General features: G+C 42.8%; 1 protein-coding gene across 2 annotated transcripts in view; it reads left to right on the top strand.

Moving 5' to 3' along the window:
• The first annotated feature begins 9,920 nt into the window (after positions 1-9,920).
• The window catches only part of CYSTM1 (cysteine rich transmembrane module containing 1), a 51,948-nt gene continuing 48,533 nt past the window's right edge, over positions 9,921-13,335 (top strand). The window contains exon 1 of one of the 2 annotated variants that reach the window (XM_063445288.1): positions 9,921-10,074. The gene's annotated coding sequence lies outside the window, so the exon portion shown is untranslated. The remainder of the gene's footprint in view (positions 10,075-13,335) is intronic. The other variant, XM_063445287.1, reaches the window with a different exon arrangement.

Below are 13,335 nucleotides of genomic sequence, written 5' to 3'. Positions count from 1 at the left end.
TCAGCTCAAGTGGAATGTCCTTTTGCCAATAGCTCTGTTTCGAATACGTAGTATTTCTACTAGAAGAATGGGTCTGTCTCCCTTTGAAATGATGTATTGGAGTCCACCTCCCATACTCAGTAAGCTAAGGGGGGACTTATGTCAGTTAGGTGACGGAATTACTCGGCAGCAGGTTGTGGAGTTGGGTAAAACTATGGACGTGGTACAGAAATGGGTGCAAGATAGGTTACCTGTGAACATATCACTCATACCATCCGGGTGACCAAGTATGGATAAAAGAATGGAATGGGTCCAAAGTGGAGAGGTCCTTATGTTGTTCTTTTATCTACCCCAACAGCTGTAAAGGTGGCAGAGGTGACTCCTTGGATTCATCACTCTAGGGTTAAACCAGCAGCAGATTCCTGGCAAGCTACTCCAGATCCTGAGAATCCTTGCAAAATCCGGTTGAAGCGAATAACCCAGTCAGATTGAACGTGACATGAGGAAAGTATGAAGTGATATCGGGATATCGGGATTAAAAGTCTTCAGAGATCATCAAGTAGGTGTTTTGACGGCCATAATAAAGCCAGAGTGTCTCAAAGGGACCTCTGTGAAAGTAAGTGAGGTTCAGAAGGACAACAATCCTTGCAGCCCTCACAAGCGGGAAGCTTGTGAGGATCAGAAGGACAACAATCCTTGCAGCCCTCACCGTCGCACGCTCAAAGAGTAGGATGAGGACCACAAGAATGATGTGTTTAGTATGTGTTGTAATATTTTCATAATTTTTCAGGAAGGTAAAGGTGAGGATGTTCCAAGCTGTGTTAGTTGTATTAAGACTACAAAAACAGGTAACCAGATATCTCAGACCCTAATTTGTCACTCACAATATGAATGTAGAGGATTTGTGTCTAGGTGTAGGTACTTAGATACTGATTATAGTGTGTGTCAACCGATATCAGGTGAGCCTAAGTGTTTCGATCCCCAATTCCAACCCGGTACAATTTGGTTGGTAATTCGAAATAGTAACTCTCAGGGAACATTGATAAATAGGACTAGATCTATTAATCCTGATTGCCCAAATAGAGACTTCAATTCCTGCCCATATTGGTCATGTGTAGGTTGGGCGACCTGGGGAAAGACAGTAGATCAAGATATGATTATCAAAAGGTTGCCCACTACTCCTTATTGTAAGACTATGGAGTGTAATCCCGTACATTTCCAATCTGCAGCAATTTATTGATAAGTTTGGGAGTCTTTTTGGGTTTCATATACATGGTACAGGAACAGATCTGGGAGCCATATCATATGCAGGTACTGAAACCGAGATAACAGCTGCTCAGACTCATCAGGTTTTAATTCCTTTTATGAGGAGATGAGTGTTGAAGATAGAAGTTCCCCATAATGTTAAGAATGTGTTTATTGATTTAGCTGAGAGTATTGCAGGTAGTCTTAATATAACTAACTGCTTTGTATGCGGAGGCACAAATATGGTAGATCAATGGTTATGGGAGGCAAGAGAAGTATGGTATACTGGTTCTGAGACAAATGAACAACAGATGCCTTCCCAAACTGGCCATCAAGTAAGTGTAAGAGAAAAAACAGAATGGCGTTTAAAAACATCTATCATAGGCCATGTATGTTTAGCTAGAAGAGGGCCACTGTATAATACACCTGCTGGCGTGTTAACATGTTTAGGCCAGAAGGCCTATAATGCAAATACTAAAAATACTACTTGGTGGTCAGCTTCAAATGTCTCAGAACCTACTAATCCTTTTGCCAATTACACCAATTTGAAAAAGGTATGGTTTGATCTGCTACATCAAATTGGAAAGCCCCAGTGAATTTATACCGGATCTGTGGTAAGAAAGCATACTCGGAGTTGCCACAAGATTGGGAGGGAGCATGTGTGCTAGGTATGCTCAAACCATCCTTCTTCTTGTTACCAATTGAAACGGGAGAGACCTTGGGAGTTAAGGTTTATGATGTAAATCATAAAAAGAAGCGAGCATCATTGAATGTAGGTAACTGGGAAGATGATGAGTGGTCTCCCCAACGTATTATTAATTATTATGGACCTGCTTCCTGGGCTGAAGATGGTACTTATGGTTACCTGACCCCCATATATATGCTCAACTGCATTATAAGATTACAGGCGGTGGTTGAGATCATAACCAATGAGACAGCTAAGGCCCTTAACCTTTTGGCGAAGCAAAATACCCACGTGAGATCACCATTTACCAAAATAGGCTGGCTCTTGATTATTTGCTAGCAGTAGAAGGAGGTGTGTGTGGAAAGTTTAACCTCAGCAATTGTTGTCTGAATATAAATGATGAGGGGCAGGCAATGGTTGATATTACGAACCACATTGTTAAACTGGCGCACGTACCCACTCAGACTTGGAACGGGTATGTAATAAACGTTTAACTCGCAAGTTGGAATAAACTTGGAATTAATAATAACATTAATAACTAAAAATAATAATTTAAAAACCGAGTGTAAAGTCAGAGTCAACACTCCTTGCTTTCGGCAATTCAATAATATTTATTAATAGAGGCTAATTAAACAAATAAACAATACATATACTTTTGAAATAGGCTAGTACATGTTGCTACTAAAACTAGTCATTGACTGAATGGAAAGTAGACTAAATTAACATAGTAGAACAGGCATAGACACGTGACACAGTTACCACTCCATTGATTGTCAGCTGAGAGTAAGAGAGAGAGAGTGTGTATAGTGGGGAGAGGGGAGAGAGAGAGAGACGGTGAAGAGAGGTAATTCAAAAATACCAAAAATGTGCTATTCACAGGGCTTTAAACAGGTTAGCCCCTCCTTCTGCTGGACACACCTCCCTTAGTCAATCCCTTAGGATCCCTGGGGGAAGGGGGAATTGCATTGGAAGGGAATGGAGGAGGAGTTTATCAACAACCCAAATGATTTTGCCTGGTGAAAGGCCATGTGCTTCACAGAGGACTCCATTATTGCCTAAGGGTAGAATGTGGGCTTGAATCCCTGTATTAGAACACAATAACACTTCATTGGCATACAGTTTGGCTGTTAATCACATCCCCCCACTTATTATAGGGTATAATCCAAATAGTTGGTTTGGGAGTTGGTATGAGCAGCTTGGTGTGATTAAGGCATTGGTAGGAGGAGTGGTATTTATTATTTTCTTAAGCCTCTTCCTGCCTTGTCTGATTCCATTAGTAGTTAGGTCTATACGTAGTGTTATTGAGAGCACTATAGAAAGGAAGACAGCTGCTCATGTAATGGCCATCTGGAAATATGAACCGCTAGCCCAGAGAGAGATTGATACTCAGGTTGATGAATGTTGAGAGGTAGCTAAGTAAGTTAGAATGCTCACATGGTCTGTCCCGGCTCATGGTTACTTGAAAGGTGTTGGCAAATTATGATTAGTGATGCATCTGGAATAACTTTGTATCAGAAGCATCAAATGGGGGAATGTGATGGGATTTCAACATGGTTCAAAATTTAGTAGGCCTGAAATCTCCATGTGGCATATACAAGTACAGGTGTTTGTTGTATCTGTTAGTTAGTTACATGTAGCTAAGATACTGTCATCAATGTACTGAACATGTGCATCAACTGTACTCACATTCCTTTGTCCTTAAAAGTAGTCATATGGTCTGCACATATGAGGTGATCCTGAATATCCTGTTCATTGATTAGTCTAAGGGTATGTGTGGGTGAAGCTAGGAATAGGAGGAGTTATTGTTAATAAATAGCCTGTGCAAACTATGCTCTGGGCTCACACATTTTTAGAACAGGAGTTCATCTGAGACCCGATCGGTAACAATAAAGACCTTTTTCTTCCTGAACGAACCTGCTTCCATTTCTCTGTGTGTGGCTTCTGCGGCTTATTCCTGCTATTCCTGCAACAAAATCACTGTTTAGTAGATAAACCAATGAAAACATGCACACATTTAAATATGCATTTTTTTGCACTGGAGTTATATCCTAAAACATATTGCAAAAGCTTCAGATCTCTTGTCTAAAGTCTTTGCAAGCCCTCCCCTTCTTCACCAGCCCTGACTTTCTGCGGCTGTTCAATCACAGATTTCCCAATGCAGCTCATTGAGTGATATGTGTGGTGATGTTTAGGTAATTGTGAGTGATGTATGTTGCTGTGTGTAGGTAGCTGACTCAGTTGTGTGTTGCTGAGTGCACATAATACTTGTATAATGCTTTTTACCCCCTCTAACCTTTGGCCTGAGGGGCTATTATCTGCATTGAAATGGTGTTCATGCCCTGCTCCATGGTGAATGAGTGAGACTGTGATCATGGCCCCCCCCAGGGCTGGACTGGGACAACAATTCCTAAAGACCATCTGATTGGTGCACCGTTTTGCCATGGATGTGCACTAGCTTCTCAATGCCAATCGAGATTGATGATCCAAAGAGGCAGCGCAACCTGGGAAAAAGGTACATTAACGACGTCTTTAACTTTTTGGGGAACTATTTGTGGTCATCTAAATAATGACTAGGACACTACAGCATTAGGAAAACATATTTGTATTCCTAATGCTACAGTATTTTTTTTAAATAGAAAGGGTGAAGGTTGAATGAACACAAGACAATGTGCCAAGAAGGTCTTTGTCACAAACATGCCACATCTCAAAAGGACATTGATTCTCTGATTCACTAATACAACGCTAAACTATGAATTTTTCATATCTCTAAAAGTCAATAACAACAATACAATTCAATAACATGCAGCAGCTCTTCAGCAGTGCTCTGTACATGGGATGCTCTGGAGGAACATCTAACTAATGTGTTCACATTGGGGTGGCGTGCTAGACATTGGCGATAACATGTCCCTCTCTTGCCTGAAGCCTCTGCAAGCCCTCCCCTTCTAACCCAGCCCAGACTTTCTGTGGCTTTCCAATCATAAACTTTGCAATGCAGCTCAATTAGAAGTCTATGCATGGCAGGTATTCTGAGCCATTGTCTGTCACTTGAACAGGGCCGATCCTGGGGTCACTGATGCCTGGGTGCAAGAATATTTTTGGTGCCCCCTGGTGGGTGTGGCTATATTGCTAACTCCTCTTCTTTACAAACATATCACTTCTAACCACACCCAACTTCTATGGAAACCACACACCCTAAACCCAGGTCACATGTCACCCACTCCCTACAGTGCCTGCTATGCCCTCAAAACGCTTATTAGTGCCCTATTTGTGCCCAGCTTCCCAGTGTCGCCTCTGTCCACATACAGCTTCCCAGTGCCCTCTTTGTCTCAAAATAGCTAATCCGTACAATCTCTCTGTTCCGATATAGCTAATCAGTGCCATCTTAGTTTTAAAAATATTTTTGTCCTAATCTTATCAGTGCCACTTTTGTGTCCATATAGCCATTTTTGTGCCCAAATTGCTGACCAGTGTCATTGTTGTCTCAAAATTACTAATCAGTGACATTTCTTTTTCAAAACAACTTAAAAATGGAATCTTGTCAGCTGGTGGTGTTTTTGTATGAACTGTGTGTAAACTGTGTGTATTTTGCAGAGAGTCAATGTATTTATAATACAGAAATGAATTCAAATGAATATTTGTGTATAATATTAATTTGTGCAGATGCAGTTATTGAATATTTGTATGGAATGTATTTGTAAATGCAAGAATCTATTTGTAAGACGTGTGTGTGTGTGTGTGTATGTTTGTATGTATGAGTGTCCTTCACTGGACGTTACTGTGTGTGCATGCATTGTTGTTTTCAGCGGTATGTTTGTTTATTTTTTTTGAATGTCCCTGTGTAACTTATCTCACCATTCTCTTCCACTTTTGGCTCTATCCCATCCCGAGGGCGTTGCTCTGTGGACTAGGGACTTCAGCCCAAAAAATACATTTGATAACACCTCCTATAGTTGACATTAAGCTTGCCCAATAATCCACCTCAGCTGCACTGTAAAAAAAATAAAAAAATAAAAAATAAATAAAAAGCCCCCCCCCCCCTTCACCAAAAGCATGCACACCAAAACACGACCACATCCATTATGCTATGCAGTGTGTGTAGTGAATAGTGTCTGAGTGTGTGCTGGGGATGCAGACAGTGTGTTTGAGTCTGTGCAGGGAATGCAGTGTGCCTCTTTGTGTGCAATGAATGCAGGGTGTATCTGTGTGAAGGAGATGCAGTGTGTCTCTCTGTGTGTACAAGGAAAGCAGGGTTTGTCTGTGTGCAGGGGATGTGGTGTGTGTCTCGGTGTGTGTGTGTGTGTGCACGGGATGCAGTGTGTTTTACATTTTTAAAATGTAAAAAACACCCACTATTTTTTTTAATGTTTCCAGGAATATTCATTCCACAAATATGTAAACAGTATGTTAAAAATAGTCCCCTCAAGACCTCATGGAGTCTAATGGGCCCTGGAGAGGGTTTTCTCTAAAATGCTGGCCCCCATTCACATTATAGTGATATAACAAAGCTCTGTGATACCCAGCTCAAGCTGTTTCTTCTCACCTTAACTACTGTTGCTGGATGGCTGCTGTGACTGGCAGGCTGCTTTGGCCAGTTGGCTGCTGTGGCCACCTGGCAGGCTGCTGTGGCTGGCATCTATTTCTACCACCAGTCCCTTTGTGTGTCTCTTTTACCCCCTCCCTTCTGTGTGTCTCACCCCCAGCCTTTCTTTGTGTCTGTTCATCTCTTCCAGACCCTTTGTGTGTCTCTTTCTTCCCCAGCCAATCTGTGCATCTGTTTGTCCCCCAACTCCGTTGTGTGTCCTGTTTCCCCCCTTCCCCAGCCCCTCTGTGTCTCTTTGCTCCCCAAGTGCTCTTGGTCCCCCCAGCCCCTTTGTGTGTGTTTCTATGTGCCCCCCAGCCCCTCTGTGTGTGTCTCTATATCTCCCCTCAGCCCCTCTTTGTGTCTCTTTAGCCACCTCCCCTCCTGTACACTCTTTAGCCCCCCTTTCCTCTTGTGTTTTCTTTAGCCCCTCTCCCCTCCTGTCTGCTTATGTTGCCCCCCTTCTGTGCCCTCTTATGCCCCCTCCCCTTCTGTGCCCTTTTTAGCCGCTTTCCCCTCCTGTCCCTTTATGTAGCCCTCCTTCCCTCCTGTGCACTCTTTAGCCCCCCTCTCCTTCTGTGCCCTCTTTAGCCCCACCTGTCCCCTTATGTAGCCCCTCCCTTCCTGTGCACTCCTTAGCCCCATAGCTTACTGTGCCCTTATGTAGCCCCACTTCCCTCCTGTGCCCTCTTTTCCCTCTCACCGTGCCCTCTTTAGCCACCTTCCCTCCTGTGCCCTCTTTAGCCCCTCTCCCCCCATCCGCTTATGTAGCACCCCCTTTTATTGGCCCCTCCCCTTCTTGTGACCTATTAGCCCCCTCTACCCTCCTATGCCCTAATGTAACCCCTCTCCTGTGACATATTTAGCCCCTACCGCACCTGTGCCCTTATGTAACCATTCTTCTGTGCCATCTTTAGCCCCTTCCCCTCCTGTGCCCTTATGTAGCCCCCTTATGTAGCCCCCCCCCACCTTTGCTGTATGTGCTCACCTTCCAGCTTTACCTTCCAGCCCAGCCAGCTTTCCAGGAGCTCTGAGGGCCTTCAGACAGGAGGCGGAGCTTAAAACAAAGGGTGGGGCTTAGCGAGAGGAGTCTACCACCGCAATGCACCTCTACTCACAGAGCGCCTGGGTGCTGTGCACTTGAAATTAGCTCCACTAAGCTAGCACGAGGAATTAAACAGGACCGATTGTTTGAATGACAGTCAGGGAGTGTAACAAGGTTATTTTATAAAAGTGACAAAGTGGGGCGGCCACTGCAAGACTGGCCTGCCAGGGGAGTAAAGGTGTGTACATTTTTTTCTAGTCTTAGGTGGGAGCAAATCATTAAAACAGACATGGCAACATGTTGGCATTAGGAATACATGTTTGTATTCCTAAAGCTATATTGTTCTTTGAAAAGGTTACTCCAACTGATACCGGAGAAACTGACGGAAGCCGAGCACCCAGAGATGGACACAGGTTTCTTCAGGAAGGAAGAGATCTTTATTCGATTCACCGACCGGGACTCAGAGGGACTAATGTCACCAAAAAACAGCAAAGTCTGAGTCCTGATCATACAGTGCAGGTCCCTTATATAGGTATATAGCTCCTCCCATAATTAGCTCCACCCACACGTACTCTTACCCAATCAACAGAACAAAGACTAACTTCCTGTTTGACCACATGGCTTTGCCCAGCACAATGGAGGAGGGGAAATACTCTATATCCTGTATTCCTGCACATGCTCCGTACACTACTGATTGTATCGTTGCCACATGCAACCAACCGACCGATACATCAGTATATGCACGTGCACATACCACGTGACAATCTCTGCCTACTAAATTTATTTTTACCGAGATTCCACCACACAACCACCATGACCACTTCTGCTTTTAGAAGTGGTCATGGTGGTAGGAGTCTGTAAGTGTGGTGTTTCTGCTTGTACCTTGAATATACTGCGATATTAGCACTTTCATGCTGGAGGCTAGTTACTCTCTCAGCACACGTGACTTTGGCAGCCCAGAACCAAATTAACCAAATGTTAATTCGATGACACTGCTTTCCATGCTAGGATTGGACTTAATTAGCTTGTCCCTTACAGGCAGAGCCTGCAATGGGAAGCGTTTGTCTGCCCTCCCTCCTAAAAGATAAGCTTTTCCACTACCTTCTGTTATATTTTTTTTTTTTGAAGATCCCTCCATCCCCACTCTCTTCCTCCTCTCACCGACTCAGAGTGCGATTGCAGGTATATTTTTAGCTTTTTTAAAGCATTATTTTAACTTTTATGGGGAGGACCTAAAAATAATGCCCAATAGGGCATTATTAATTAAAAAATACAACTGGCAAAAAGGTTTGGAGCAGTGGTAAAGCTAGACATTCTTTCACCGGGGCAAAGACTCAGTTGGGTGCCCCTCTTTTCTCCTATCAAGGGCAGGCAGCCGGTGCACACTGGGATCAACGAAATCCCATCATGCTCCCATCCATCGGCTTTACTGGCAGCCAGCACATTGTACAGCGATTGTTTTGTGTGTAAGAAGGGATGCCTGTGGTCTTTGTGTGTTGTGTTTATGTGTGGGAGGGACTGTGTTTACGACCATGACTATCTTTATGGGGTGACTGTGATAAGGTGAAGGGTGAAGTAGGTGAATGTGACACGGTTAATGGGTGAGTGCGGGAGTTGGGTGAGTGTGGCAGGGTGAGGGGGTGATTGTGGCAGGGTGGTTAGTGTGACAAGGTTGAGGGAGAATGTGATATAGTTAGAGGGAGTGATTGTGATAGAGTGAAGGGTGGTGAGTGAGGGGGTCACAAATTTATGTGGAGGCTGTGTTAAACACAGCTTCCCCAAACAGACCAGTGATGCCTTTTTTTTTTAAACAGAGCATTTGCCTCACCCCCCACTTTCTTAACTCCTGGGCAGGAAGGAGGGCAATAATACATCCCCTGGAGATCTGATGGATTCCCTGGTGCTCCAGTTGGCTTTGGCTGCTGCAGGCCTCCCCCAGTTTTGCTGTAGGGTTGGAGTTACCTCTGAAATATGAATTGTTAAAAAAAAATGGAATAACATTTTTCTAATACATTTTTTTTCTCACTTTTACATTTAATAATTTCTATACAACTGCAACAAAAAATAATAACACAAAATAGGTTAGTCTTGATTTTTACACCCGGTACGTCTAGGATTTCCTTTAATTTTTGGAAGTTATACAACAAATATTCCAATGAGTCAGGAATCACAAAAATACCTGTAAAATGCTCTGTCACATTATACTCATTTTCTCACTATAATAACACTATCCCTTTCCTGGTTATAAAAAATGAGATAGTAAGGAACAGCAACTGAAGTATAAACAGAACAATTTAAATTTTATTTTTTTTACCAACCAAAAAATATAAATAATTATTTGACCCCCTCCCCCTACTCCCAGTCTGAGGCAGAACCTGCCTGCCCGCAGTGTGCGAGGCAGGACAGGCTGCGGTATCAGGTGACTGATATCTCGAGAGAATGTGACGTCGGCGGCGGCTGACTAGCTGAACCCATTCAGTGCTGAGTTTCGTGTTTCCGTGGATGACGAACGGACCGTGACAGCACATACCGCTATTCTTGGTAAATATCGCTCTTTATTTTCTTAATATAAAAATGCTACACCTGCCGCACGGTTACACATAGGGCAATATATACTTGTATAAAGCAGCCGCGCTGTGCCAGTAAGGAGCCCCGTGATTTCCCCGTTCAGCGGGTGTTGTACGAGGTTAGTCCGTGCCGTCATAGCACGGTTAGGGATTGGAGGAGGGAGGGGCGGCAGTAAGTGACCCGCGGCTGGTAAGGACGTCACTGCTAGAGCTTTTCTTAGCAGTTAATTACCCTAATAGCTGCTGTTGGCAGAGCCCTGTGAAGTTGCGTGAGATAGTGATGGTGCTGTGTCATACACCTGCTGTGTGAATGGGGTTTTTGTGATACCTGAGCAGATAGCTTGTGGTACCTACGTTAAGAAAACAGATATGACGCCATATCGCTTAAAAAAAGAATTCATGTCAACATATAACTTGCAATCAGACTTCAAGTTATTGGCATCAGGGAAGTAATGGAACTCTGGAGTGTTGTGTCCTTAAAATGATGATATGTAGAGCTTGACATTGATACTTGAAGAAATGATGCAGGTGAATTGAGGTTTTTTTTTTTTTTTTTTTTTTAAATGTCCTTTTCATTTTACACCAGAAAATGAAATATTGGTGTTCAGTATTGTTTTCCTTAGTATTAGTGCGTGTGTGTGGTTTTTTTATTTAAATTTTTTTTTTATTATTTTTCATAATATATATATATATATATATATATATATATATATATATATATATATATATATAATTTTTTTTTAAAATTTATTTTTTGCTTTTTAAGAATACTTACATTCCTAGAATAACCTAGTCATTTGTGTAATATATGCACTTCCTATAATAATTAACCAATGTTCTTATTTTATCAGCATTGTGCTTATTCACTGCTGCATATTTATGCCACACCCTGGCTCCAAGATCCTTTGGTAATTGTTCAGCTGTATGCTTTGTAATGGTTGTGATGGAAATTTAAATAGGGACATTCTTATCACATGTTAGCTGTGCTAACACCTGTATCAGTTGGTAAGACATGTGACTTCACCTTTATCAGAGGACTGGCACAGCCTTAAGTGGAGGGGTGAGGAATATGGACTGTATTAGTATTGAGTGACTGATTTCCCCTAACCCAAACTATGATTTTAAAAACAAATTGTATCCTGATCTAAAACTAGTTGAATTTTCATGTTCGAGTAGTTCTTAAATTTTTTTTTATTTTTTTGCAGTGGAGACTCACTCTATCATTCCCCCTTACTATCACTCTTCCAATGTTGGAGTGGGTCCCATTGTAATGAGTTTGGCTGAACTAATACAGTAAATAGTTCACTGTATGTAGTTGTGTGAGCCAGTTCCACTCGGTGTAATTTAAATTATAAATCAGGAATGAACCACTGATCTATTGAACTTTTAGTAAGTGTGGGGTATTCTTTTCTATGATGTCCCTTACACTGGGGGGAAAAAAGGCCCACTTGAGTTTTATTACATTTTTTTGGAAACACATTACGGTACTTATCCAAGACTCTCATACATTGGGACTTTAAAAATACACTATAGTCACCCAGATCAGTTAGTCTAATTTAAAGGGAAACTCCAGTGCCAGGAAAACGATCCGTTTTCCAGGCACTGGAGGGTCCCTCTCCCTCCCACCCACCAATCCCCAGGTACTGAAGAGGTGAAAACCCCTTCAGTCACTTACCTGAGGCAGCGGCGATGTCCCTCGCCGCTGTCTCCTCCTCCTCGACGCTCCTCCCTGTTCTTCCGTCGGCCGGTGGGTGAGACTGATCCCGCCCACCGGCCGAGGAGACCTAATGCGCGGCAATGCCGCGCATGCGCATTACGTCTCCCCATAGGAAATAAAGGGATAGAAAGAGTTAATGAACCTCATCTATAATCTCATCTATCAAATTCAGATAAAATAATCTCTTTCTTATGACTTACACAAGAGCTAAAAACCAGACTAACCACAGGTTATTTTTGATTTATAACTTATGCTTTAGACCTAACAAATTCTATGTTTGACCTGCTGATTGCTAGGAAAGAATCACGCAAGATAAAGCATGATTGACCACGAGGCATATGTAGTTCTTGTGCAAGATCAGTTATTTCTGCTTTTAGCATAAACCTGTATCCTGTGTAACCATTTATTGCATATTTTGTATGTCAAAGTTCATAATCAATACTGTATAAATATGACAAGTATTCCATAATACATTTGAAGATCCTTGGAAAGCAAACTGTGTGCACGTGTCATTATTTGCTCCATTGTTCTTCCCTGAATTCAGCCGGCAACAGAGACCAGAGAACGCCTAAGTTGGACCGAGTCACTTAGGATAGAAGTTGCCTCACGAATTTCAATGCTTTCCTATGGGGATTTGAGCGACGCTGGAGGTCCTCACACAGTGTGAGGACGTCCAGCGACGCTCTAGCACAGGTTTCCTGTGCTATAGAGCAGGAAGTTCCCTCTAATAGACAGCCACTAGAGGTGGAGTTAACCCTGCAAGGTAATTATTGCAGTTTATAAAAAACTGCAATAATAACACTTGCAGGGTTAGGAGTAGTGGGAGTTGGCACCTAGACCACTCCAATGAGCAGAAGTGGTCTGGGTGCCTGGAGTGTCCCTTTAAGTCCTTTTAATCCTGGGGTGTAAAACATTGCATTTTTTTTATGTTGCAGGAGGTGGAGAGGTGAGCAGTGCTCAACATAAGTGGATATCATGTCCACACGCACTTGTAGTAGTTGAGTTTTGCTGGCATTTTGGGAATATGCAATCCCATTGTGTCAGCAATTTTGTCTTAACCCCTTAAGGACACATGACGTGTGTGACACGTCATGATTCCCTTTTATTCCAGAAGCTTGGTCCTTAAGGGGTTAAAGGACCACTCCACACCGCAAAAGCACTTCAGCTTGCTGAAGTGCTTTATGGGTGAGGAGTAGCCTAGTTTAACCCCAGTTTATAAAAGTGATTTTCTATGAGAAATCAGCACTGTTATAAATTTGCTAGCGAACACCCACCTGGCTGTCAGTCAAACAGCCAGGGAGGTTTGCAGACTCCTTCCGTTAAAGCAGGGGTTCTCAACCTTGTCCTCAAGGACCCCCTACCAGTCCAGTGTTTAGGTATTACCTGGGTGTGCCTAAGGTGTTTAGAAAAATAAAAAAAACACCTTAGAGTCTAAGGTGTTTTGTTTTCCCTTTTTCTAAACGCCTTAGACACACCCAGGTAATCCCCAAATCCTGGACTGGTAGGGGGTCCTTGAGG

This window comes from Pelobates fuscus, chromosome 3 (assembly GCF_036172605.1).
Source record: "Pelobates fuscus isolate aPelFus1 chromosome 3, aPelFus1.pri, whole genome shotgun sequence".
In the NCBI taxonomy this organism is placed as follows: domain Eukaryota; kingdom Metazoa; phylum Chordata; class Amphibia; order Anura; family Pelobatidae; genus Pelobates; species Pelobates fuscus.
This window is presented reverse-complemented; position numbering and strand designations above follow the sequence as displayed.